Source organism: Erythrolamprus reginae, chromosome 2 (assembly GCF_031021105.1).
Source record: "Erythrolamprus reginae isolate rEryReg1 chromosome 2, rEryReg1.hap1, whole genome shotgun sequence".
Lineage (NCBI taxonomy): Eukaryota > Metazoa > Chordata > Lepidosauria > Squamata > Dipsadidae > Erythrolamprus > Erythrolamprus reginae.
The window spans coordinates 2806445-2833237 of record NC_091951.1 but is presented as its reverse complement, the minus strand read 5'-3'; the positions used below and the strand labels follow the sequence as shown (position 1 = coordinate 2833237).

Sequence of the window (26793 nt, the reverse complement as noted above, 5' to 3'; positions counted from 1 at the left end):
TTTTCCTCTCTTGACACTTTCTTTTGTTATAAGTGCTCCACGCATTGTAAAAATTCCAAAGATTACCATGAGGGGCAGGTCATAAAGGGGCCCCAGACAGTTACCAGTAACTTCACATCTGTCCTTTGCTAAAAGAATGCTACCTAGCGCTCTCTCCCACCCCTCTTTTGAGAGGACTGCTCTGATTGGGTTCCCAAATTAGCTTTTAAAGGATTAGCTTGTTGTGAGGCAGGGAGTTCCACCAGTCAATTTAGCAGCCCAAGAATTTGACCAGAAGACCAATTCTCCTGCTTGCGAAGAGGGTTGGACTAGATGGTCCCTGAGGTCTCCTCCCTCTCTATCATTCTGTTTCATTCTCCTGCTTGAGCTGAGGGTCAGATTAGATGGCCGCTGAGGTCCCCCCCCCATCTCTATCATTCTGTTTCATTCTCCTGCTTGAGCTGGGGATCAGACTAGACGGCCACTGATGTCCCTTCCCTCTCTATTATTCTGTAAGTCTCCTGAATGAGAAGGGAGGTCAGCCTAGATGGCCACTGAGGTCCCTTCCCTCTCTATCATTCTGTAAGTCTCCTGAATGAGAAGTGGGGTCAGACTAGATACCTAATGAGGTCCCCCATCCTCCTGAATGATGGCCACTGAGGTCCCTTCCCTCTCTATCATTCTGTAAGTCTCCTGAATGAGAAGTGGGGTCAGACTAGATGGCCACTGAGGTCCCTTCCCTCTCTATCATTCTGTAAGTCTCCTGAGAAGGGGTGTCAGAGTACATGGCCACTGAGGTCCCTTCCCTCTCTATCATTCTGTAAGTCTCCTGAATGAGAAGGGGGGTCAGCCTAGATGGCTACTGAGGTCCCTTCCCTCTCTATCATTCTGTAAGTCTCCTGAATGAGAAGTGGGGTCAGACTAGATACCCAATGAGGTCCCCCATCCTCCTGAATGATGGCCACTGAGGTCCCTTCCCTTTCTATCATTCTGTAAGTCTCCTGAATGAGAAGTGGGATCAGACTAGATGGGGTCCTTCCCTCTCTATCTGAGGTCCCTTCCCTCTCTATCATTCTGTAAGTCTCCTGAATGAGAATGGGAGTCAGACTAGATTGCAACTGAGGTCCCTTCCCTCTCTATCATTCTGTAAGTCTCCTGAATGAGAAGGGGGGTCAGCCTAGATGGCTACTGAGGTCCCTTCCCTCTCTATCATTCTGTAAGTCTCCTGAATGAGAAGGGGGGCAGACTAGATGGCCACTGAGGTCCCTTCCATCTCTATCATTCAACTGGTATGTGTGTGTATGAAAGAGCAAACTGTCCCATTCTTTCCTTCCAAAAGTAGCATTTTGTAAGAACCGTTCTGATTGGATGGTGGCGAAGTGTCCCATGTGGCCAAATGGCTGTGGATGAAGGTGGATTTGTGTGACCAAAGGGCTGGGGGCCTTTCGGTGAGGGAGAGAAGGCAGCGGCCGATCAGCTGCTGCGGAAGAAAGAGCTTCGTCCAACTGGCGGAGGCAAAAAGTCCTAAACCCTGAGAGAGAAATCTCTAGCAGAACCAACCCCATCACGGCCTCTGAGGTCTTGGGGTGAGTAAAAGGACCCCAGCTGCTGCCCTCACAGTTGTATTGGGAATTTATACAATTTCTGCTTTGTCTAAATTCAGAAAATATGGATATCGGCATAAATTCTAGTCTAGGAAAACTGACAGTCTCCGAAAACAGACAAAAGTCCAATTAAAGAGAAATCTTGGATTATACAACTGACAAATCGTATTAGGAACTGAGGTCTCCCTGTTTCTTCTATAACTGGAGAAGAAGCTAAAAAAAGTCCTCCAGAAAAAATCTGGGATACAGAAACAGAAAAAGATGCACCAATCCTCAAAAATTATAATAAGCCCTTTATTGGAATATAATACTTCAGTCAGCATTTCAATGTGTTAATCTAATTGTGGTAAATTGTAAAGGTGATACAGTAATATTATTCACAATGTTTATAGTTTTTAAAATTTATTCTTTTTCATTTTTTATTATACAATCTTGCTAATATTCTGTCTTTAATGTTTCAAACAATGTCTAACTACACATTGTTCTAATACATTCATGAGAAGCAGGTTGGATTTATTAAAATCTAATATTGTGGATTTGATCTGACCCCAAATATGACACAGCATTTTCATTGCTTTTTCAGATCAGATATGGAATTCCTTCAGAGGCTCTGAGTGATAAAAGCAAATTCCCCTTTTACCACCAGATGTTTCAGAAAGAAGGGATCCACTACCCAGCCGTTGTCCAACTGCTCCTCCATTTCAGATGGACCCTGATTGGCCTCTTTGCTTCAGACACAGAGAATGGAGAGAATTTCATGAGGACTTTCCCTCCTGTGCTTGTCAGGAATGGAATTTGTGTGGTTCTATCACATCAATTCTCAACAGGATATACAGCCTATCTCAGGGATGCCCTCTCTAAGTGGAGACAAGTCAATGTCTTTGTTCACTTCATGGAACGTGATTTCCTTTGGGGCAGAATTTTTCCTTTCCATTTAACATTTCTGCGCTTGCCGGGACTCATTGAAGAGAAAGTCTGGATCCTCACAGGTTTTACAGGGTATGCAATGAACAAGCGCAGACTTCTCAAATACATCCACAGTATTTTGCACTTTGGTTATCTGAACAAAGAAAGGCCAGAAGATGAAGCCTTTGAATCTGGTTTCTTTGTGGAAGGAAACTTTCATAATCTTTATTTTCTTTATTTTCTCTGTTCTCTTTCAAAGAATGTCTTTTCTGTCAAAGGCCGCAGAAGATGCACCCAGAAAGCCCCACTGGAGACCCAGGGGAAAAAGAACAGAGAATGGACCCCAAATATCTATGGCTATTACAGCCTCCTGAAGACTCTGGCCCATGTCTTGAATGCCGCCTATTCCCCCAGATGGAGGAGGAGAAGGAAGGAGGGAGAAAAGAAGTCGGGGTCTCCAAGGCTGCAGCCGTGGCAGGTAGGGGGTCCCGATAGGGATCCATTAACCTCAGATCCTTTGGAGGAGGGATCCCAAGGAGAAGGAGGGGAACCACCTCAACAGATCTGCCCCATAGAATTACTCAGGGAATAATGGTTCCAAAGCTCTGTGCGTGTGTGTGTGTTTCCCAAGTATTTTACTACCACTCTCTGGGTGTGGCTTATTTTGTGGCTGTGGCTTGGTGGTCATGTGATTGGGTGGGAGTGGCTTACTAGCCATGTGACCAGGTGGGGGACGGTTTCATGGTCATGTGATTCAGCAGGCGATGCTTGGTGGTCATCTCACAGAAAAATTAAAAATTATAGGATTTTTCTATTTCTCTCTTTTTCTTTCTTTCTCCTTCCTTCCCCACTCCCTCCTTCCTGTCTCTCACTTTCGCTTTCTTCCCCTCCCTCCCACCCATCCAACTTCCTCCATCCATCCATCCATCCTTCCTCCCTTCCCCCTCCCTCCCTCTTGCTTCCTTCCTTGCCTCCTTCCTTCCTTTCTTTCTCTCTTTCTCTTTCCTTCTTTCTCACTTTTCCTCCCTCCCACCCACCCATCCAACTTCTTCCTTCCTTCCTTCCTTCCTTCCTTCCTTCCTTCCTCTCTCTCTTCTTTCTTTGTTTCTTTCTTTCTCCCTCCCTCCCTCTCTTCCTTTCTTTTTTCTCTTTCTCTCCCCCTTTCTTTCTTTCCCTCCCTCACTCCCACCCACCCAAACTTCCTCCTTAGTCCTTCCTCCCTCCACTCCATCCCTCCCTCCCCCTCCCTCCCTCCCCTTTCTTTCTTTCTTTCATTCTTTCTTCCTTCCTTCCTTCCTTTCTTTCCTTCTTTCTTTCTCTTTCTCTCTTTCTTTCTTTCTTTTTTGTTTCTTTCTTTCTTTCTTTCTCTCCATTCCTCCCACCCACCCACTCAACTTCTCCTTCCCCCATCTCCTTCCCATTCTCTTTCTCTCTCTTTGTTCCTTCTTTCCCTTCTCTTTCTCTCCTCCTCTTTCTTTTTTCCCTCCCTCACTGCCACCCACCCAAACTTCCTCCTCAGTCCTTCTGCCGTCCACTCCCTCCCCTCCCCCTTTCTTTCTTTCTTTCTTTCTTTCTTTCTTTCTTTCTTTCATTCTTTCTTTCATTCTTTCTTTCTTTCTCTTTCTTTCTTTCTTTTCTCTCCCATTTCTTTCTTTCCCTCCTTCTTTCCCACCCACCCACCCACCCACACAAACTTCATCTTCAGTCCTTCCTTCCTTCTTCTCTCTCCTCTTTTTTTCTTTCCTTCACTTCCGACTACCCACCCAACTTTCCTCTTCCTTCCTTCCTTCCTTCCCTCATTCATTCATTCATTCCTCCCTCCTTTCTTTCTCTTTCTCTTTCCCTCTCTTACTTTCCCTCCCTCACATCCAACTTCTTCCCTCCTTTCTCCCTTCCTTCCTTCATTCGTCCAACACTCCCTCACTTCTCTTTCTTTCTTTCTTTCTTTCATTTCTTTCTCCCTCCCTCCTTTCTTTTTTTCTTTCCCTCTTACTTTCCCTCCCTCACATCCAACTTCTTCCCTCCTTTCTCCCTTCCTTCCTTCATTCGTCCAACCCTCCCTCACTTCTCTCTTTCTTTCTTTCTTTCATTCCATTTATTTCTTTCTTACTCCCTCCCTCCCTCCTTTCATTCTTTTTTCTCTTTTTCTCCCCATTTCTTTATTTCCCTCCCACCCACCCAAACTTCCTCCTCAGTCCTTCCTCCCTCCACTCCCTCCCCCTTCCCCCTTTCTTTCTTTCTTTCTTTCTTTCCTTCCTTCATTCTTTCTCTCTTTCTCTCTCTCTCTCTTTCTTTCTTTCTCTTTCTCTCCCCCTCTCTTTCTTTCTCTCCACTCCTTCCACCCACCCACTCAACTTCTCCTTCCTTCCTTCCCTCCAATTTGGAGGGAAATGGCAGCCCCTGGGGACCAGTACGAGGCCAGTACGAGGCTACCGTTGTGCCTGGACTGGACTGGACTGGACCGGTAGGAACCTGTCCCTGTTCCAAAGACTAGCTCCCATGGCATTTCAATATTAAACACTCTTCATTTGAAAATGCTGTATAGGTTTGTGATTAGCATTGTGGAATTTGACCTTTATGAATTTGGAGGAGACCCCTGAGACCATCTAGCCCAACCCCTCCTCGCTGCAGCAATCCCAGTTAAAGCTTCTCTGACTGATGGCAGCTCTGTCTTTGCATTCAGAGAATCCACGAAGGGGAGACTGAACTTCTCTGCTTTCCTGGCTCAGCTCTAACAGAGCTCATCCTTTTGTGATATTTTTCTCTCTCGTTCAGCTAAAGTCTCCTCTCCTGTAACTGAGTTCATTTTTCCGTGTGTGACTCCCTGGAGTAACAGTGAGCAGATCTTAGGCTGGTGTGTGACGTGTGTCAGTGATCGGAAGAGGGCTGCATCCTCCCCTCCTCAATCGAGAGATGGTGTCCGTTGGAAAAGGGGCTCCCAGATTCCTCCCGATCTTTAGCTCTCCTCCTTCTTCTCTTTCCTCAAGGATACGAGCGGCTCCTTTGATCTCTTCCTTGCCTTACCGTATTTTTTGGAGTATAAGGTGCACTCTCCCCCACCCGGGGTGGATTCCCATTCTGCACGCACACAAGCAAAATCTCGCTGGGACACACACGCACAGCTCAACTTATGCTACCAATGCACCACCCTTTTCTATACTGGTAGCAATCCAATATTGCTCCACCCCAAAAAGAGGGTGAAAATTTGGGTCCATCTTACACACCAAATGTAGACCCACCCACCCACCAGTCCACAACCTTTGGCCTCTGCCTCCCAGCAATTTGCCTCCTTGCAGCAAAGGGTAAACAGCCTGATGAACACAAGCATCCACACGACCCTCAGCTGTTTCAGGCTGAGAGATTCACATTGCTGCCTCCATGTGCCCCATTTTCCACCCCTTCTGATCCCCACCACCCAGAAAATGGAGCGTACAGAGGCGGCCATAGCCTATGGCACTCCTTGCAGCCTGAAACAGCTGATGAGGCCGATCCAACCCACAATTCTCTGCTTGTGCTAATCAGGCTGTGCTGAAGCTGAAACGGGCTGCTTGCTGCAAGGAGGCAAATTTCTGGGAGGCAGATTTTTTTCCATTGTTTTCCTCTCCAAAAATGGTAGGTGCATCTGATACTTTGGAGCATCTTATACGCTGAATAATAATAATAATAATAATAATAATAATAATAATAATAATGACGATGACAACAACAACAATAATAATAATAATAATAATAATTATTATTATTATTATTGTTATTATTATTATTATTATTATTATTATTATTATTATTATTATTATTATTATTTATTAGATTTGTATGCCGCCCCTCTCCGCAGACTCGGAAACACTGTATTTGTCCTTCACTGAACTTGATGTAGATTTTTTGCAAATTCTCCTCCATGCTTGGTTCCTGCAAGCGGACTTGGTCCTTGAGTTGATGTCTCCCCAAGCCAGAACGTTCACTTCCTGGGATTCTTATGGCTGCCTTTGCCTCCTTTCCAAGAACATCTCCCTGCTGATTCATATTCTGTTTCCAGTTAACTACGATTTTGAGGTCATTTCAACAAACATGCATATCAAGTTTGGTGTCCCTAATCTTTCTTCCAGTCCACCATTAATGTTCTTATAGGAGACTCTATCGTTAGTCAAGTCCTATGTGCTAAAAAAAAACCCTAGAAGATTTTTCTACTGATTTTTACTCCTGCACCCCTTGGTGTGAGGGGTATGGCATGGGGTGAGGTATACCCAGTTATACATCTTCACCCCATGTCCAGTCAATGAAGCAGTGGAAGTGATGTGCCAGTGCCTGGAGGCTGTTGGGGTCTCGATGGGTGTCAACAAGGTTAGATTAGATTAGATTTATTGGATTTATATGCTGCCCCTCTCCGCAAACTCGGAGGTCAAACTCAACCCAGACAAGATGGAGTGGCTGTGGGTTTTGCCTCCCAAGGACAATTCCATATGTCCGTCCATTACCCTGGGGGGGGGAATTATTGACCCCCTCAGAGAGGGTTCGCAACTTGGGCGTCCTCCTCAATCCACAGCTAACATTGGAATACCATCTTTCGGCTGTGGCGAGGAGGGCATTTGCCCAGGTTCGCCTGGTGCACCAGTTGCGGTCCTATTTGGACAAGGAGTCATTGCTCATAGTCGCTCATGCCCTCATTACCTCGAGGTTGAATTACTGTAACAGGACCAGGGGTGGGATGCTGCTCAGATGGGGGGGGGACACAGTGGGGTAGCGAAAAAACAAGGTTCCAAAATTGAACTATTACAAAGACAAAACAAAAGTAGATGAAACATATTTTAAAAATTGTATATTTAAAAACAGACAAACCCACATACATATACTGTATATTGTCCCCCAGTTGAATGCTATAACGGGGGGTCCTCAAACATAGGTGGGCGATTCACAGTCCTTCAGATGGCTGGGGAGTGGGACCAGGCGGGTGGTCATGTGACTGGATGGGCGTGGCCAATGTAACAGTACATTTTTTTCTCTTTCTCCTTCCTGAGTTGTACTTGCTCAACCTGAGGAATCTATTTACTTAATAAGCCCCCCCCAAAGGGAAAAAGAGCACAAACTTTCTTGCCACTTGCCTAACTTCATTACAACAGCAGCTTCATGCTCTTTAAAAAAGGCCATTAAAAAGATTCATTTCATTGGTCATCAGTTCTCTCCACCTTGAGTCTTCAGGATCCATAGCCTCTCTAGACATCTCCAAGCATCCTGCCTTCAAACCAGACTCCTTCTTCAGGGATGCCAGCAGCAAATTAAGTTCCAGTCCATTCTGCTGTCCATCCACCCACCCACACATCCATCCACCCACACATCCATCCACCCACCCATCCATCCATCCATCCACCCACCCATCCAGCCATCCACCCCCCCATCCATCCACCCCCCACCCCCCCACCCCCATCCACCCATCCATCCATCCTTCCATCCATCCATCCATCCATCCACCCACCCACCCACCCTTCCATCCATCCATCCATCCATCCACCCACCCACCCACCCACCCATCCAGCCATCCACCTATCCTTCCACCCATCCACCCACCCACCCACCCACCCACCCACCCTTCCATCCATCCATCCATCCCATTCAACATTTGTTACTTGCTTCTAATTATCATCTCTAAGTTGAGTTTAAACCATTGAAATGAAGTTTCAAATAAGGCTTGTAAATCGAGAGATTTATATTTTTAAATCACATAAAATTAGCTTACTCTAAGATCATATTAATTACCGTATTAATTACAACATAGAAAAATTGATGACCAATGGCAAATTGTTATTCATAACCATCAGCTTTCATAGGAAAAATTAAGAAAGATTAAAAATTATTTCAGTATTATTTTGAAGGCAATTTCTGTCTACTTAGTTATCATACCACCCACCCTTGAGGTTTCTAATCACATCACACAATTGTTTGAGTCTTTCACTGAAATCCAGTTCTATCACCAGAGTTCCCATAATCTAGTGTATTTTTCAGACTATAAGATGCAAAAGATTTCGAAGAGGTAATTAATAAAAAAAAAGTTATTGCCCTACTAGCCCCCAGGAGCACTTTGTAGACCTCCCAAACTCTCTCCACACCTGTTTTTACATGGGGTGGGGCTTTGGGAGGCCAAAAATGGCTGTATTCGGTGTATAAGATGCACCAATATTTCCATCCTCTTTTTGGGGGGAGAGGAAGTTCATCTTATACTCCAAAAATATGGTATTTAGGAAGTCTAATGATAGCTGAGAATGACTTTAGGGTTGAGGAGAAGAGAGGCTGCCTAGAGAAGGATCAGATCAGAGGGGAGAATCCTGCAGCTGCATAATGAGAGAGAAAGAAACTCAGGAAGGATCCTGGCTAACTTTTCAGGCTGAAAAAAAAATTGGTGGAAATTTGTTGTTTCAGATTTGCAACATTTGGATAATGTCGCATTACCATCAAGTAGAATTAGCACATCTGGAGGTGTTTTCCATCAGGATGACCAGGGAGAAGATTAGCCTGACATCTTTCTTCTTGATAAACCCCCAGGCTTTCTGGGAATCTACCTGTGGTTCCTAAAGAGTTTATGAATATTTCTTTTCCTCTCTGTTCATTTTATTTCTCATCTGCTCTAGAATCTTCTCTATCATTGACCAATTGTGTCAATTATATTTTCTCTATATTTTGTCAGTATATGAGTGACAAACTTTTTCATTCACTTTGGAAGATAATGGCAGCTTTATTTAACCATATTTGGAGATTAGACAATTATAGAAGAAAGACTGAATGTGGGATAAGAAACAATGTTTTCTGTATTTCAAATTCCTGAATGTTCTCATTCCAGTTTCATCCCTTTCTAGAGAAGAATGAATTTTGGAATATTTCAGACATGAAACTGTACTTGGACCAAAATGGAGAGATAAAAGCAGATCTTTTCATTAGAAGTCACTTGGTTCTCCCCAAGGGGGATGTCAAGAGAGAGGATCTAGCGGATTTTGTACGACAGAGACTTTTTATCGACCAAGATGCTCTTTCACGGCTAAAGTTGCTTAATAAGGTGGGAGAAATGTTGCTGTCTTTTCTCTGTTTTCCAAAGCCTGAGGTCCCATTTCAAGTGGGGAAAGCCTAGAGTCTCCAGGGTGGTTGGTCTTCCATGACAGTTGGTGTCATCTAATGGAAGTTCTTCAAGAGACAGCAACTAAATGGAGAATTTTTGCTATGTTTTATGGAAAACTTTCGAGATCTTACTGGTCAGAGGTTTCTTTCTTCATCATAGTTTTATTCTACATTAAAAAAATACTGAATGAAATAAAAGTTTCCTAAACCTTTTACAGTAAACTTTATTCTCAGATTTAATATGAATATATCCTCATACTTAAATCTTTTTTCTGCAATTCAACCCACCAGACTTTATTAAAAACCCTGCTGTTCTGTTTGAGAAAACTCCCTAATCTTATGTTCCCGGGTCTATTTGACCCGGACTGCAAATTGATCATTTTAGGTCTTTTTTATATTTGGTCTTTTTGAAAGCTTTTTTCACCTGGAAACAAGTTTGAACATTTCTGCAGACAATGGAATGAAAATTGAACTGAACTTATTGGTTTATTTTGCACATAAACGTGCCACCCACCTCCCGTTTTTGTGAATTTTTTTTAGGTTTATTGATAATTTTGCCTGCAAAATGCATTATATTTTACTAAATTGGTGTGGGATTGGTAGCTTGAACATTTCTGAACATAATGATATGAAAATTGAACTGGAAAAATTGATGCATATTCATTTATTTTGCACATAAAAGTCTCTCCCACCCTATTTCAATTTATATAAAAATTATGCTGTTAATTTCAAACTTACATACTTGGTTTTAGTAAAATGGATTTCTTTCATAAGATTAGTTGTCTGGCTACAATATGCTTGCTTTTCAAAAGGATATTCCAAACATTTCTAGCCAAATATATATATAAAGTGAAAATAATGGCAAACAGCAAGGCCGGAGGAGTGGCCCTTTTGTGGCAAAAATAAACCAATAAGAATCATTTTTTTCAGTTCATTTCTATTTTTCTTATGTTCAGGATTGTTCAATTTAGTATATCAAAACTTTTGGGGGAATATTCCTTAGAGATTTGTAGCCTAAAAAAATATAAATTGACAAAAAAATCAGAAAACATGGGGGGAGGGGCTTTTTGATAAAAATAAATATATAAGCCTCAATTTTTTCAGTTCAATTTTCCTATCATTACGTTCATAAATGTTCAAACTAGTTTTCCAGTGGACCAAATTCAAGTACCTAAAAAAAATCATTTTGGTCCGGGTCGTATACGACCCGAAACAGACTCAACGTGATTTTTTTTCTTTGCCCAGAAAAAAATTAGCCACCACCTCAAAAATATTGTTTTGATAATCAGCAATGTTAAATTGAGTAAATAAATGCATAAGATATTAAAAATATTTCGGATTTGAAGCCTGCGTAAATATAAAGTGAAAATGTTTGCCAGCAGCCAAGGGGGGCGGGAGGGCTTATGATTGTAAACAACCAATAAGAAACATTTCTTTCAGTTCATTTATATTTTTCTTATATTCAGAAATGTTCAAACTACCAATCCCACACCAACTTTAGTAAAATTGAACACATTTTGCAAGCAAAACTATCCATAAATTGAAAAATCCAAGTGAAAAGAGTATTGAAATTGACCAAACATAAGCACTTCAAATGAAGAGTTTTCGGTCCAGGTCAGGGTGACACGGGAACACAACAAGTGTGACTTTTTGTTTTTCAGCAAGAAAGAAACCCCCCCAAAAAAATTCTCATAGAGAGAACCCCTGAAATGATGAAAAGTCATGAAATTTCAAGTTTCAGATATGCAGGGAAAATTTTTTACAGGGACTCAAACTTGGCTCCGGGTCACATACGACCAGAACAGAACAGCAGGGTAGAAAAGTACTTTATTGAAATGTTAAATTCCAAAAGCAAAAGGGAGGAATAAAATGAATAATCTGCCAGTTGTTATACCTCCTGCATCTGTTTAGAAGAAGTCAGAGATTTCGTATTTACTTCAGTGAAGACCAGAGGCTAATGGTCTCCATCCATTTTTACCTACATTTTCTATAGATGGAGAGTCCTAACGTATTTCCTAAAACACTCTCTTTTTTCTGCTCAGTCTCTGCCTGAGTCCAAATGTGTGGAAAGTTGTCATCCTGGATTTGTCAAGAGGGCTCGAGAAGGAGAACCAGTTTGCTGCTACGACTGCGTTCCTTGTCCGGAGGGGACCTTCTCCACTCAGGAAGGTGGGTGACCCTGAGGAAAATGGGAGGCTTGGTGGAACTGGATCCATCCAGAACATTTTCGTGAAAGTGCAAGTTAAAAGGCAAATTGGAGCAAACCTGTTTTTTTTTAACCTGCAGAAATTCTTATCTAAAGGGAAGTAAATCAAAAAGACTTTGAAGGAGGGTTGAGAAGAGATGGGAGGACAGGGTGGCAGACTGGTCAATCTTTACTAACAGCAGAGGAAATATCTCTTCTGCTTTTGAGTTTGGATAAGTGCTGCTAAGTTTATCTTTCTAGGAACATCTGAGATCTTTGAAACTTGATCAATTCCTTCAGGTCCACCTTCTGAAAGACCTGGCAATTCACTGTATATTGGCCTCCCCTTGAGGATCACTGAGAAGGTCCATCATGTGGTGTTGTGGATAGTTTTGGGGGAACTCATTGCACAAATATTCTGCCCGTCATGTCGATCCATCGATCAATGAAAATAGAGCTGGAAGGGATCTTGGAGGTCTTCTAGTCCAGCCCCATGCTCAAATAGGAGAACCTATATCAGTGATGGTGAACCTTTTTGGCACCGAGTGCCCAAACCAGAACATTTATTTATTTATTTATTATTTAGATTTGTATGCCGCCCCTCTCCACAGGTACACATGCTGGAACATTGGAAACTCAAAGACTAGCTGGCCAGCGTGAACATGCCTTTTTTGGCCATTTTGGGGGTCATATTCTGGCTGTTTTTCAGGTCATTTTTGGTCTGAAAAACCACATGAAAACTGTCTTTCTTTTGGCTGTTTTCTGGACCATTTTCCAGGCTGTTTCCAGGCTGTTTCTCAGTGCTCCACTGCCTGCACTGGAAATCAGAAGATTAGCTGGCAATGGCACAGATTCCCAGAGTGAGGGCTCTGCGTGCCACCTCTGACACCAGTGCCGTAGTTTGCTCTGGAGGCCAGCTGTTCCACTGGTTAATTCTTCTCAATGTTAAGAAGTTTTTCCTTAATTGCATATTGCTTCCAGATGTTATAGGATACTCTAGGCATTCTCCAAGTCCCTTTAAGTGCCATGGGGCAGGACTCAGGATGTTTGGCTAAAAGATTATATGATTCATTATTAACCTCTAATAATGTAGGTTCCTATGGAGATTCTACACACTACACAGAAAATAATTAATATCGTATGAGTCTCCTCAACTTCATGTACCTAGCTACATTTTTAAAAATAACCTTCTTAGCTCTTTTTAATGAAATAGTTCAGAAATACTTATTGGAAAATGTTCCTGGAATTAGGTGTTGTCCAAAAAAATATTTATTGTAATGTAAAAAATCTATAAAAGAAATATTGCTTTTTATTTTTTAGATACTAAAAATTGCACCAAGTGTCCAGATGATAAATATCCTAATGAGCACAGAATCCAATGTATCCCCAAAGTTATAACCTTCCTGTCTTATGGAGACTTTCTGGGCATAATCCTGGTCTCTTTTGCCCTACTGTTGTTCTTAATCACAGACCTTGTTTTAATCATCTTCATTAAATATCGAGAAACACCCATTGTCAAAGCCAACAACCGGGACCTCTCCTACATCCTCCTGGTCTCCCTCCTACTTTGCTTCTTGTCTTCTTCTCTCTTCATTGGTCAACCAAGGAAAGCCACCTGCCTTCTCCGACAGACAGTTTTCAGCATCATCTTCTCAGTTGCTGTTTCTTCTCTCTTGGCCAAAACCATCACGGTGGTGCTGGCTTTTCTGGCCACAAAGCCAGGAAACCAAATGAAGAGATGGTTGGGGAAGAGCTTGGCCAACTCCATCATCCTCTCTTCTTCTGCTGTCCAAATTGTCATCTGCTCCATCTGGCTGGGAGTTTCTCCCCCCTTCCCTGAATCTGATCTCCACTCGCAGCATGGAGAGATCATCCTGCAATGCAATGAAGGGGCTGTTGTCATGTTCTATGTCACCCTCAGCTACATGGGCTTCCTGGCTGCCACCTGCTTCACGGTGGCTTTCCTGGCCAGAAATCTGCCTGGGGCCTTCAACGAAGCCAAGCTGATCACCTTCAGCATGCTGGTCTTCTGCAGTGTCTGGGTGACTTTTGTGCCCACCTACCTGAGCACCAAAGGGAAATACATGGTGGCTGTGCAGGTCTTCTCCATCCTGGCCTCCAGTGCTGGTCTTCTGGGCTGCATCTTCATCCCCAAGTGCTACATTATCCTTCTGAGGCCAGACCTGAACACAAAGGAGCATCTCACAGCCAGAACAAATGTAAAAACATGATATATTACACCATTGTGATATTGAAAAAAATGTTAATGTGACTTTTATTTTATTTCCATTTAGATAGTATGCAAGAGTCAAATAAAACCATGTCTATATGTTTCAAAATGGGAAATTGTTGAACAATGAGAATTCTTGCAGCTCAATAAATCTTGCTAAAGAAATCTTTGAAAAATTCAGAGGAATTCAGCTGTTCAGCAACAGCTACTGAATGTGAACGCTTATAGATAATAATGTGGGCACTTCTTAGCAGCTCAAAGTGTTTGTGAGAGAGAATGAGCAGGAAAAGAGGTCAGGACAAAGCTGTTGGGACCAAGTACCAGTCTGGCTGCCTGATCCTTTCCGTGAGAATGCCAGAATGATGTGAAATGCCAGGTTTGATCGCTTCTCAGCTTGGAAGGGAAATCTTCATCCCTCTTATATAATTCTTTCTTTAGGATTTCAATTTGGCATTATTATTTTTTGTTCCTGTACTTCACACCAAAATAAATAAAAATAAAGTAAATTTAAAAAATAAAGTTTCTAATTAAATTTCCACTGTGTTTTTTTCTTTCAAGCAGAGAAATAAAATAGCAGTTTTCCGGTGTTTTAATTTTCCACTCAACAATTTCTGCCTAGAGCATTTACTCTGCTCCTCTTCCAAGCTTGTCTTGTCTGTGAAGGGCTGGAGAAGATGTGCAGAGAAAGGAGACCTTCAGACTCTTTCCAGGAGGAGCTTGAAGGGATCCTCTCTAAAGACAGGTCACAAAGGTTCAGTCCTGCAGAATATTCATCCAAGTGCAAAACGGGGGTGAATAAGGGTGGGAACCAGTGAGCCAATGGGAGCCCGGGAATTGGTGCTGCCTGGAGGGTGATGTGGGGAGCCAGAAACAGGGGGCACACCTATAGAGGCATGGAGGGGCCTTCGGAAGGTGCAGGGAGCCCTGGAGGATGAAGAAGGGAAGGAAGAAATATCGGTGCCCAGAATGTGAAAAGTCCTCCAGTAGATAATCCAATCTCCACAGTCATCTAAGGATCCACTCAGGAGAATAACTGAATAAATGCCTGGAGTGTGGAAAGACATTCAGTCACACGGGAAGCCTTTATATACACCAAAGAATCCACATGGGAGGAACTGCAATTGCAATGCAGTGCAGCTCAGTTGTGATGGAGTCCAGTCCAGTCAAGTTCAGTCCAGTCCAGTCCACACTGCAGATCGCTTATAAAAATGTCTGCAGGATAGGGTAGAATAGAACAGAATGGGATAGGAATATTTAGGAAAGATAGATAGGTGGGTGGGTGGATAGGATAGGATAGGATAGAATAAAATAGAATGGAATGGAATAGGAAAGGTAAGTAGGTAGATAGATGGATAGAGGATAGGATAGGTATGGCATGGCTTAACATAGGATAGCAAAGAATAGAATGAAATAGGAATAGCATAGTATAGCATAGCATAGGAGATAGGATAGAACGGAATGGAATAGGGAAGAAAGGTAGGTAGGTAGTATAGGATAGGAATGGCATGGTTTAGCATAGCGTAGAAAGAATAGAATGGAATAGGAATAGCATAGCACAGGATATTGTATAGGATAGGATACAGAATAGGATAGGATAGAATAAAACAACAGAACGGAGTAGAAGTTGGAAAGGTAGGTAGGTGGGTGGGTGGGTGGATAGAATAGGACTGGCAGGGCATGGCTTGGCTTGGCATAGGATAGGATAGCATAGAAAGAATGGAATAGCATAGCATGGGATAGGATGTTGGATAAGATAGGATCTGGAGTGTGGAAAGGGCTGCAAGATAAAAGAGAATAGAACAGAGCAGAATAGGAATATTTAGGAAAGGTAGGTAGAGGGATGGGTGGGTGGATAGAATGGGAATGGCATGGCTTGGCATATTATAGCATAGCATAGAAAGAATGGGAATATCATAGCAGAGGGTATTGGATAGGGTAGCATATAGGATAGGAAAGAATAAAACAACAGAACCCAATAGGAAAGAAAGGTAGGTAGGTAGATGGATGCATGGATGGATAGAGAGATAGATAGATCCAATTGGTGAGTGGATGGGTAGGTAGGTAAGCATGGCTTAGCATAGCATTGCATAGAAAGAATAGAATGGAATAAGAATAGCATAGGATAGAATAAAATGGAACAGAACACAAATGCACCCTGAAATTTCTTATTCAACTCAACTCATGAAAAATGATGTTGCAGTGCCATCTCGTGGCCAAATAAAGCAAAATATATATGATGAAACATATTTTCAAAAGTGTGCAACAGATTTTATTTCAGATGTTCCAAAGGGAGAAAAGGACCACGTAGTGCACTACTACCTTGCAGACAAACCCCAAATACCACAGAGAAGCCAAAGTGCGCAGATGCAACCGGATCAAAAACCGCGAGTTCAAACTCAACAAGTACAGCAACCATGGGTTCCACTTCCTCAGATGCAGCAACCGTGGGTTCCAGTTCCTTAAATACAACAACCAGCAGCAGTACAAGCTGCAGTTCAAAGGCAACTTCATTCTTCATTACAATTGAAAGGTGAGTCAAGATTAAAGAATAATGGACAAAATTATAAGGCTTGGTTACATGAAATTAGAGTAATACTACACAATGAAGGTGCTTATCACATGGCATTCAATCCACCAAATAGACCGTGGACTGCAGAGGAAAGGGCTTTAAATACCAGCGCTAGTACTTTAATGTTCATGTCAATGGATACAGATCTATCAGTTAGATTTCCACATGATATCACTGCAAGTGCCTTGATCACAGCTCTAGATGAACTTTATAGACCAATTTCAGCTGAAGGGACATGCTTATTGTTTTCTGAATTTTTCACTGCAAAATTAAAGCCTAGAGAGAACATTGCTGCACATTTGTCTAAACTTTTAGCAATGCCAAAGGAATTAATTGAAAGAGGTTATAATATTGATGATATTCAAATGAACACCACCATAATTACATCTCTAAATGATGATTGGAAAGATGCTATTTCAAAATATAACAACATACTTTTAGCTCAACACACCACATCCAGAGTTTACAAACTTTTAACAGAAGAAGTTATTATGCAAGGAAGACTTAAATCCAGAGCAACTACTTCCAGAGCTCCAATGAGTCACAGTTACCAACCAAGGGGCTACGCTCCTAGAAATCCACAGTATAACCAGCCCAGAAGAACAGACTTTCAATGCACTCAATATCCTGATTCGCAACGCTCTCAATCTGCTGATTTTCAATGCTCTCAATATCCTGTCCAGCCTAGAGGAACAGATCCCAGGGGCGGCAGACGCAGAAGCTCCAGCAACTACAGATCAACTCAACGAGGTTCCAGAGGTGAACCACATCCTTACATCAGTTCTTTGGTCCTGAACAACGTTCCACAATCAGATCCAGAGCATGACATTCAACGTTTATGGACTTTAGATAGTGGAGCAGATTTTCACATTACTTACCAAAGAGAATTTTTTACAGAACTACATAAGACTGACATAAAAGAACTATATTCAGTGTCAATTCACTTATGCAAAGTTGAAGGAGAAGGAACAGTTTACGTAAAAGAATTAGACCAAACGATTCCACGTGTTCTATACATTCCAGAAGCTACAAGCAACTTACTCAGTATGTATCACCTAAACCAAGACTTAGGTTATAAACTTATGCTTTTAGAAAAGGAAGTTCACATTATTAAGAACGGGACAGTTGTTGCTCGTGTTTTTCCAATTAGAGGTGTTTACTACTTAAAGCCAAAACCCCAGATGAAAATTGAAGTAAGTATAAAAGTTCCAAACAATGAAAGCACAGGTCCAGAGAGAAAACCTGTTGCTACTCCAGAAACAAAGGCTCCTAAAGCTAATGAAGTTCAAAAGATTAATCAAAACAAATCTGAGGTTCCGCATAATGTTGCAAATGTTAAACCTGTACTAACTAACAAATATTTTCATTCCAGGTGTGTTCACCGGTGGCATCGTCGTTTGGGCCATGCATCTTTTGCAGTTTTATCCAAGATGCCAGAATTTGTCAATGGTTTTAAGGTTAATAGTAATTGCAAAATTTACTTAGATTGTTCTGTTTGTAACAAATCAAAATCCAAAGCAACACCTATTGCTAAACATGCCACACGTTTGTCTACATGCATTTTTTATTTGGTTCATACCCACATTGTCGGTCCATTTCGGCCTACTAAAGGTAATTGTAAGTATTTCTTAACTATTGTTGATAATTATTCTAGATATGGTTTTGTGTACCTAATGAAACAAAAATCAGAGACCTTTCAGATCTTTAAAGACTTTGCTGCTGACGTCTACAATCAACATGGTGTCCGCATCAGAAGAATACAAAGTGATTGTGGTGGAGAATTCATGTCCCAGCAATTCCAAGGATGAATGAGATGAAGTGGAATACATCACCAGACTTCTGCACCTTACACCCTAAGTCAGGGGTCCCCAAACTTTTTACACAGGGGGCCAGTTCACTGTCCCTCGGACTGTTGGAGGGCCGGACTATAAAAAAAAACTATGAACAAATCCCTATGCACACTGCACATACCTTATTTTAATGTAAAAAACAAAATGGGAATGTACTATTTAGAGAGGGGGAACAAGTCTGAAATTTATATATGTTTATGCTTTGTTTTTAATTTTCTTTTGTTAACATCTGATTGGCTATACAAGGTTCTCTTGGTTTATAGAAAAATGTATAAAAAGGTTTATAGAAAAATATATAAAGAAAGAAGGAAGCACTTTGGCATAATGGTTAATAAGTTAGAAATATAATTGGTGTTGTACTTTTTGAAGGAACATTAAGGAGGGAATTTAATTAAAAGAAAAGTATGTACCTGGATGACAACATTAGAAAAAAACGTTTTGCAACTTTTTTGATGATTGATATTAGTTACTGACAAAATATTGCATTTTATTCAGGGAAAATTAGATGATACATTGTATTGTTTGAATGTATGTTGAGAGAAAAATTTTAAACCCCCCCCCCAAAAGTCCTTCCTTCCTCCGCCCCTCCATTCATTTCATTCTTCCTTCCTTGTTCCCTCCATTTCTTCTTCCTTTCCTTCCTTCCTTTTCCCTCAATTTCTCCTTCTTTCCCTCCCTCCCTCCCTCCTTTCCACTTCTCTCTTCCCTCTCCCTTTTTTCCTTCTTTCTCATTTGTTTTGTTTCCCTCTCCCTCGTTCTTTCCCTCCATCATTTTCTCATTTTTCTCTTTTTCTCTCTCACATTCCCTCCCCCTCTCACTTCTGTTTTCTCTCCCTCTCTCTCTTGCTTTCTCTCTCTCTCTCTCCTTTTCTTCCCTCTTCCTTCCTCTCTTCTTTTGTTTTCTTCCATGCAACACGCCGCCGGGCAGTCGGCTGCAAGCAGAAGCCCCATGCCCAGCGCAGCGCCAGCAATGTACGGCATCCTGCAACACATTAAGCTGCCACCGCGGCCGCCGCCACCGGTGCCTTGCAGCCAACCGCCCCACCGCTGCCCCACGGCTACTGCTCAGTGCCCTCCCGCTCGACTCACATTTGGCTGCATCACCTTCGCGACTTGCCCTGCTGCCCCGCACCCGCCAGAGCTGCCCAGTGCGACCGAAGCGCGGGGCGGAGTAGGCGTCGGCTGCTTCAGGCCCGCCCCCGAGCTGAGCTTCCTTTGGCTTCCTTCGAAGCAAAACTGCAAAGCTCACTTGCCGCCTTGAAGGAAGCCAAAGGAAGCTCAGCTCAACGAGGACCGGCTGTTGGTCCCTTGAAGCTGCCGCCGCCACCGCCACCCCTGCGGAGATCCCTTCGCCCGAACGGAGGCGGCGGCGGCGGGTTCAAGAGCCGGTCTTTCTCAGCGCTGAATTGTTGTCCTCGTTGAGCTGAGCTTCCTTTGGCTTCCTTCGAGGCGGCAAGTGAGCTTTGCAGTTTTGCCTCGAAGGAAGCCAAAGGAAGCTCAGCTCGGGGGCGGGCCTGAAGCAGCCGCCGCCGCCGCCTACTCTGCCCTGTGCTTCGGCCGTGCCGGGGCCAAGTAAGCGGAGGCTAGGCCCGTCGCCCCCGGCTCCAAGTGCGGGGCCTGGGCGGCGGGCAACCATCGGGAGGGCCTTGCTGTCGCCTGGCCGGGGAAAAGCTCCCCTCCCCGCAATCCAGGATGGCATGGCCGTTAACAAGTTAGTGCGCATGGGTTCCTAATGGCTTGGTTACTGCCCCCTCCAGACGCTGTTGCAGGGCTTCCAGGCTCCCCGTGGGTAGTGAAGAAGCAAAAAAGCAGCACTCTCCCGCTCTCTCTCTCCCTCTCTCTCTTGCGTTATTTCTCTCTCTCTCACTCACTCCCTTTCTATCTCTCCCTCTTTCTCTCTCTCTCCCTCTCGGCAGCAGACCCCCCCCCCAACGCCAAAAGTGCCGAAACGCGCGCAAACCTCAACGGTGCAAAAAAAAAAAAGCGGCACTGGAGGGACCAAGACGGTCTGCAGCTGAGCGTCTGGAGGAGGAGGAGGCGGAAAGCCAGGGGGCGGGGAGGAAAGTAATTGGCCAATTTCTTTCTCGCCTTTAGGGAGAGACTGTTGCTGCTCTGCCATAGGGTGCTTTCCTCCCCGCCCCCTGGCTTTCCTCCTCTTCCTTGCCGCCGCCAGACGCTCAGCAACAGAGTGGAGGGGAGATTCGGGAACTGTATACAGTATAGATGGTAAAATTTCATACGCTGCTGCGGGCCAGGTAAATTGCCTCAGCGGGCCGCATCCGGCCCGCGGGCCGTAGTTTGGGGACCGCTGCCCTAAGTCATAACGGAATTGTGGAACAATGCCAAGGCGTCTTACAGACTATGTTTCATTGTCTTCTAGAAGATGCTAATCTTGACAATTTCTACTGGGGTGCTAATTACATTGTTAACCATATTTGGAGCAGTGTTATAAATTAAACTCCTTTTTACATGATGTATGGAAAGAAGCCTGATATCCAAAACCTCCACATTTTTGGTTCATATGCCATGGTTAACATTCCACTGGTCCAGAGAAAGAAAGGAGGTCCAGTAGCAGAAAGACTGAGATTTATGGGTTTTGATCAAAGTTCTAAGTATCTGTATTATAAATTTGCTGATTCTAATCACACAGTTGTTATTTCTAACTCAGCTAAATTTGAAGAAGATACAGATTGGTCCAGAATACACAGTAATGATAGTTCAGTTTATTTTCCAAAATATGATGTTGAAGGTACAGCGCAACCTGATCCTCAGGCAGCTGTTCCAGATGTTGTTTCTGCAAAAGATGATGCACAGTCTTCACAAGTCGCAGATGATGTTCCTAGCGATGAAGTTGGAGACGGAGATGACCAAGATGAAGGATGGACTACAGTTCTAAGGCATTCCAAGAGAACCACACAACGAATTCCTCCAAAGAAATGCCAACAGCAAGTATTACAAAAATCTTTTCCTTTTCTTTGTAACAATGTTACGCTTCCTCCTGAGTCTGAACAAGAAAAATGGTACGAGGCAATGGAAATTGAACTGGACAGTTTAAAGAAACTTAAAGTGTTTACACATGTTGAGCCTCTAATGAACAAGATTATTGGTACACGATGGGTCTACAGAATTAAGCAAAAACCAAATAGTGGGAAAATATACAAAGCAAGATTAGTTGCACAAGGTTACTCACAAGTTTATCCTGAAGATTATACAGATACGTTTTCACCTACAGTTAAAAATGAAAGTGTGAAAATAGCTTTAACCACAGCTATTGCCTTGAATTTAGAAGTTTACCAATTTGATGTTGAAACTACTTATCTGAATGCTGATTTAAATGAAGAGATCTACGTGAAGGGTGCACCCGGGTTCCAGGATCAAGAAGGAGATGTCTGGTACCTGCAAAAGAGTCTCTATGGATTGAAACAATCTGGTTGAATGTGGCATAGATATCTAATTGACAAGCTAAATTCAATGGGCTTTATTAAGTCTGACTCTGATGAATGCGTGTTTACAAAAGGGCAAGGTAATATTCATGAAATTATACTTGTTTACGTTGATGACATTGTGTATATTGGTCCAAACAAACGTAAGAGTGAAGTTTTTGCAAAAGGTTTAGAAAGACATTTTACATTGAAAAGCTTAGGGCACATTCATGATTATCTAGGTGTTCAGATTGAAAAAACTCAGAAGGGGTTTAGCCTCTCACAAGAAAACAAAATTGATCAACTTTTGCAAAATTGCAACATGACTGACGCACATCCATGTCACTCTCCAATGCAAACCGATTTTTACAAGCTGACACAACAGAGTAGTCCTGAATTTAATGATCAAACACTTTATCATTCAGTCATTGGGTCACTGTTATACATTAGCAGTTGGACAAGACCCGACATTTCACTTAGTGTCAATCTTTTGTCACGGTATGTTTGCAAAGCAACTACATTTCACTGGACATGCATAAAGAGACTACAGATTTTGAGATACTAAATTGTTTGGTGAGAGCTTTGGCATTTTGATGAAAATAAGAGTGGCTTTCCCAAGGGGTTGGGGAGGACAAAGAAAAAACAGCAGGCAACCATGCAGCCTGATCGGCAGCGTCGTTGCCCTCAGTTAACATTCCTGGGAAAGGCTGATGATTGCATATGTGAGCGACAAAAAAGGGAGCAGTCCTAGCCATAACTAGCTGCTGGAGAGTCAAAAACAAGGCCATTAAGGAGCTCTCGACAGCCGGGGACAAATAGGCGTCAAAAATATTAAGAATAATCTGGGAAACATACAAGGAGTCTAGAATTAGATTAAAAGGTGTATCAGTTAGTTTCTGAAAGGCCAAAATGGAAGTGGCCAATTCTGCATGTTGAGAAAGAGCAGAATTTGTTAAAAGGGTGGTGAGGCATATCAGCGGCAAGTAAGATACCATCCATGCAGTGATACAAAAGAATGTTTGCATGAGAGAGGCGAAAGGGCTCTAGCAATGAATGCACCACATATTGACACATAGTAGGACTGTTTAACATTCCTTGAGGCAAAACTTTCCACTGATAGCGAGACTTACAAAGTGGTGCTCAAGGCGGCAAGATGCGCGTACCATGCCGCCTTGATTGCATCAGCGGAATCCCGCCCGGCTGCTCTGTTTAGGGTGACCCGCTCCCTTCTTAATCAGGGGGGAGTTGGGGAGCCATTGCAGAGTAGTGCCGAGGAGTTTAACACGTTTTTCGCTGATAAAGTCGCTCAGATCCGGGCCGACCTCGACTCCAATTGTAAAACCGAGTCGACTGACAACGAGTCAGTCGAGGTGACTGGGGCACGTACTTGTCCACCTGTCTGGGAAGAGTTTGATCTGGTGACACCTGATGAAGTGGACAAGGCCATCGGAGCTGTGAGTTCTGCCACCTGCTTACTGGATCCCTGTCCCTCCTGGTTGGTCTCGGCCAGCAGGGAGGTGACATGGAGCTGGGCCCAGGAGATTACCAACGCTTCCTTGGGGAGGGGAGTTTTTCCATCACTCTATAAAGAAGTGCTTGTGCACCCCCTCCCCAAGAAGCCCTCCCTGGACCCAGCCGTACTTAACAACTATCGTCCAGCCTGGGGAAGGTTGTCGAGAAGGTGGTGGCACTCCAGCTCCAGCGGTCCTTGGAAGAAGCTGATTATCTAGGTCCCCAGCAGTCGGGTTTCAGGCCCGGTTATAGCACGGAAACCGCTTTGGTCGCGTTGATGGATGATCTCTGGCGGGCCCGGGACAGGCACTGTTTTTCAGTGGTTCTCCTCCTACCTCTCTGGCCGGTCGCAGTCGGTGTTAGTGGGGGGTCAGAGGTCGGCTCCGAGGTCTCTCCCTTGTGGGGTGCCTCAGGGGTCGGTCCTCTCCCCCTTGCTATTTAACATCTACATGAAACCGCTGGGTGAGATCATCCAAGGACATGGGGTGAGGTATCATCAATATGCCGATGATACCCAGCTTTACATCTCCACCCCATGCCCAGTCAATGAAGCGGTGGAAGTGATGTGCCGGTGCCTGGAGGCTGTTGGGGCCTGGATGGGTGTCAACAGACTCAAACTGAACCCGGATAAGACGGAGTGGCTGTGGGTTTTGCCTCCCAGGGACAATTCCATCTGTCCGTCCATTACCCTGGGGGGGAATTATTGACCCCCTCAGAGAGGGTCCGCAACTTGGGCGTCCTCCTCGATCCACAGCTCACATTAGAAAACCATCTCTCAGCTATGGCGAGGGGGGCGTTTGCCCAGGTTCGCCTGGTGCACCAGTTGCGGCCCTATCTGGACCGGGACTCATTGCTCACAGTCACTCATGCCCTCATCACCTCGAGGTTCGACTACTGTAATGCTCTCTACATGGGGCTACCTTTGAAAAGTGTTCGGAAACTTCAGATCGTGCAGAATGCAGCTGCGAGAGCAGTCATCGGCTTACCTAGGTACGCCCATGTTTCACCATCACTCCGCAGTCTGCATTGGCTGCCGATCAATTTCCGGTCACAATTCAAAGTGTTGGTTATGACCTTTAAAGCCCTTCATGGCATCGGACCAGAATATCTCCGAGACCGCCTCCTGCCGCACGAATCCCAGCGACCGATTAGGTCCCACAGAGTGGGCCTTCTCCGGGTCCCGTCAACTAAAGAATGCCGGTTGGCGGGTCCCAGGGGAAGAGCCTTCTCTGTGGCAGCGCCGGCTCTCTGGAACCAACTCCCCCCGGAGATTAGAACTGCCCCTACTCTTCCTGCCTTTCGAAAACTCCTTAAGACTCACCTTTGCCGTCAGGCATGGGGAAACTAAACATCTCCCCTGGGCATGTTAATTATACATGGTATGCTTGTGTGTGTGTTTGCTATTACATGGGGTTTTCTTAAATCGTTAAATATTTTAATTAATTGGATTGTTGTGACTGTTTTTACTTGTTGTGAGCCGCCCCGAGTCTTCGGAGAGGGGCGGCATACAAGTCCAACTAATAAATAAATAAATAAATAAATAAATAAATAAATAAATAAATAAATAAATAAATAAATAAATAAATAAATAAATAAATAAATAAATAAATAAATAAATAAGTAGGATAGCTATTATTGAAAACAGGGAGAGTAAAAGCAAACAGCAACCGGTCTTGGGGTTGCAAGGGAATGGAAAAGAAAGCATCTTTTAAATCAATTACAGCCAGTTTAAAATTTTGAGGAAGAAGATTGGGGTTGGAAGAAGGTTATAGATTGTGGTAAGATTTTTAAAAACAGTCTGACAATAAGAAGAAATAAGGCCATATTCAGTGACAGATTGTTTCAAGTTCCTCAAAACCTTATAGGGGACAGCCCTATAATTTGGGGCATTTCACCCAAAATCAACAGGAAATTGGGAAATAGTTTCAAGATCCTATGGAGAAAGAGATGGATCAGCGAGGGCGGAGGAAAGCCCCCAAGCAACTGCGCTGCCGGAAGAAAGATCTGAGCAAAGAGGGGAAGTAAAGTAAGCAGAAGCAGGAGTGGAAATCTCCTGAGAGGGTGTAGGTACAGGAGCAGGAAAATCCTGAGAGGGCATAGGCACGGGGTCTGAGGGGGCATAGATTGAGGAGGACAGGGGTTAGTAAGGGAGGGGGGCAGGGCGGAGGTGGTGCCGAAGGCTTGGCGGAATGAGCGATAGAGAGGTCAGAGGAAGAGAATCAGAGTTATGAAAATGAAGGGCAGCAAGAACAGCCTTCCAAGTTAAAAGAATTGTTGCAGGAGCACGAGGCTCCTGACAAAGATAGGTACCTATCTTAATCCAAACGGCAGGCTTTATCAAGCCATGAGGAGGATAAGAGGGACAGTGTTTCCAAACATAAGTTAAGAGTTGGCATAACTCACGTTTAGTACGGAAAAGAAAGTCTTGTCTAAATTTAGGTTTAAAAGCTCTGAGAATCTGTCCAAGCTCCTTCACGTGACCGGCCTGCTGCTTGGACAAATCTCCCCCCATACTTACGAAAAATCGCCCTCTCCTAACGAAGGACGACGAGTGCGTGGGTAAGCGATGAGGGTCTCAGGCATGTCTCGACCGCATCGGTACGCCGAGGTAACAGGATAAACCTGCCTGCATTCTCCACCAACTGGTACGCCGAAAAGTCCCTGAGGGGATCGAGATCTTCAGAGGGACTCAGGGCGACCCAGACGCGTGGGGTCACTCACGAACATGAATCCTAGAAAGACAACTTGGACACATTTCTCTCCGGGTGAAATGACAGTTTTGGGCCATGCACTTCCTTTTATTGGGGGGAATATGCAAATTGGGTAAGGTTTTACGTATATGTCAAGTGGGATACAAACATCCAATAACATGACCCTAAGATATGACACAACTTCCGAGTCCTTCCTATCCACATATGGCATGTAACTAGTTTCTACTGAACAAATGTCTCTCATGGCCAATTTCCTGGGACCTGTTTACCTTGAAGCAAGGTCTTTTATTGCTGCCTTCATCCTGTTTATCCCAGGAAATGTAAATATGCACCCTTTTATCACACAGTTCTCATCCTGCTGACACATTCTTGTTATTCAAGGGGAGCTGCCATGAACCGCTTTATGGCCAGTCACTTCCTCAAGCAGAGTTCACCAGAACTGCAGACTTACTTTATATGGTTGTTACGTTCAGTCCTATTCTGGCTAATGAAGTCGGAGTGTATGAGGCATTTATGTCAGAAGTCCAGATATCAAATCCTATCCTAACATCATATGGCAGCTACAACACACACACAGAGAGAGCAGCTCTTCTTTCTGCAACCCACAACAGCTGCAGAGGTGCTTGGGCTTCGCTTCCACAGCCTGAAGCGTTGGGTTCTTCCGAAGCGGAACTGAGGAATTGGCCAGGATCCAGCAGGCAAAAAGCCTGGATTCTTCATCAGG

The 26793-nt window shown here is 43.7% G+C and overlaps 1 pseudogene; it reads right to left on the bottom strand.

The window, feature by feature from the left end:
* LOC139162937 (H-2 class II histocompatibility antigen, E-S beta chain-like) overlaps positions 1-26793 on the bottom strand; it is a 644095-nt pseudogene that overhangs the window by 335973 nt on the left and 281329 nt on the right.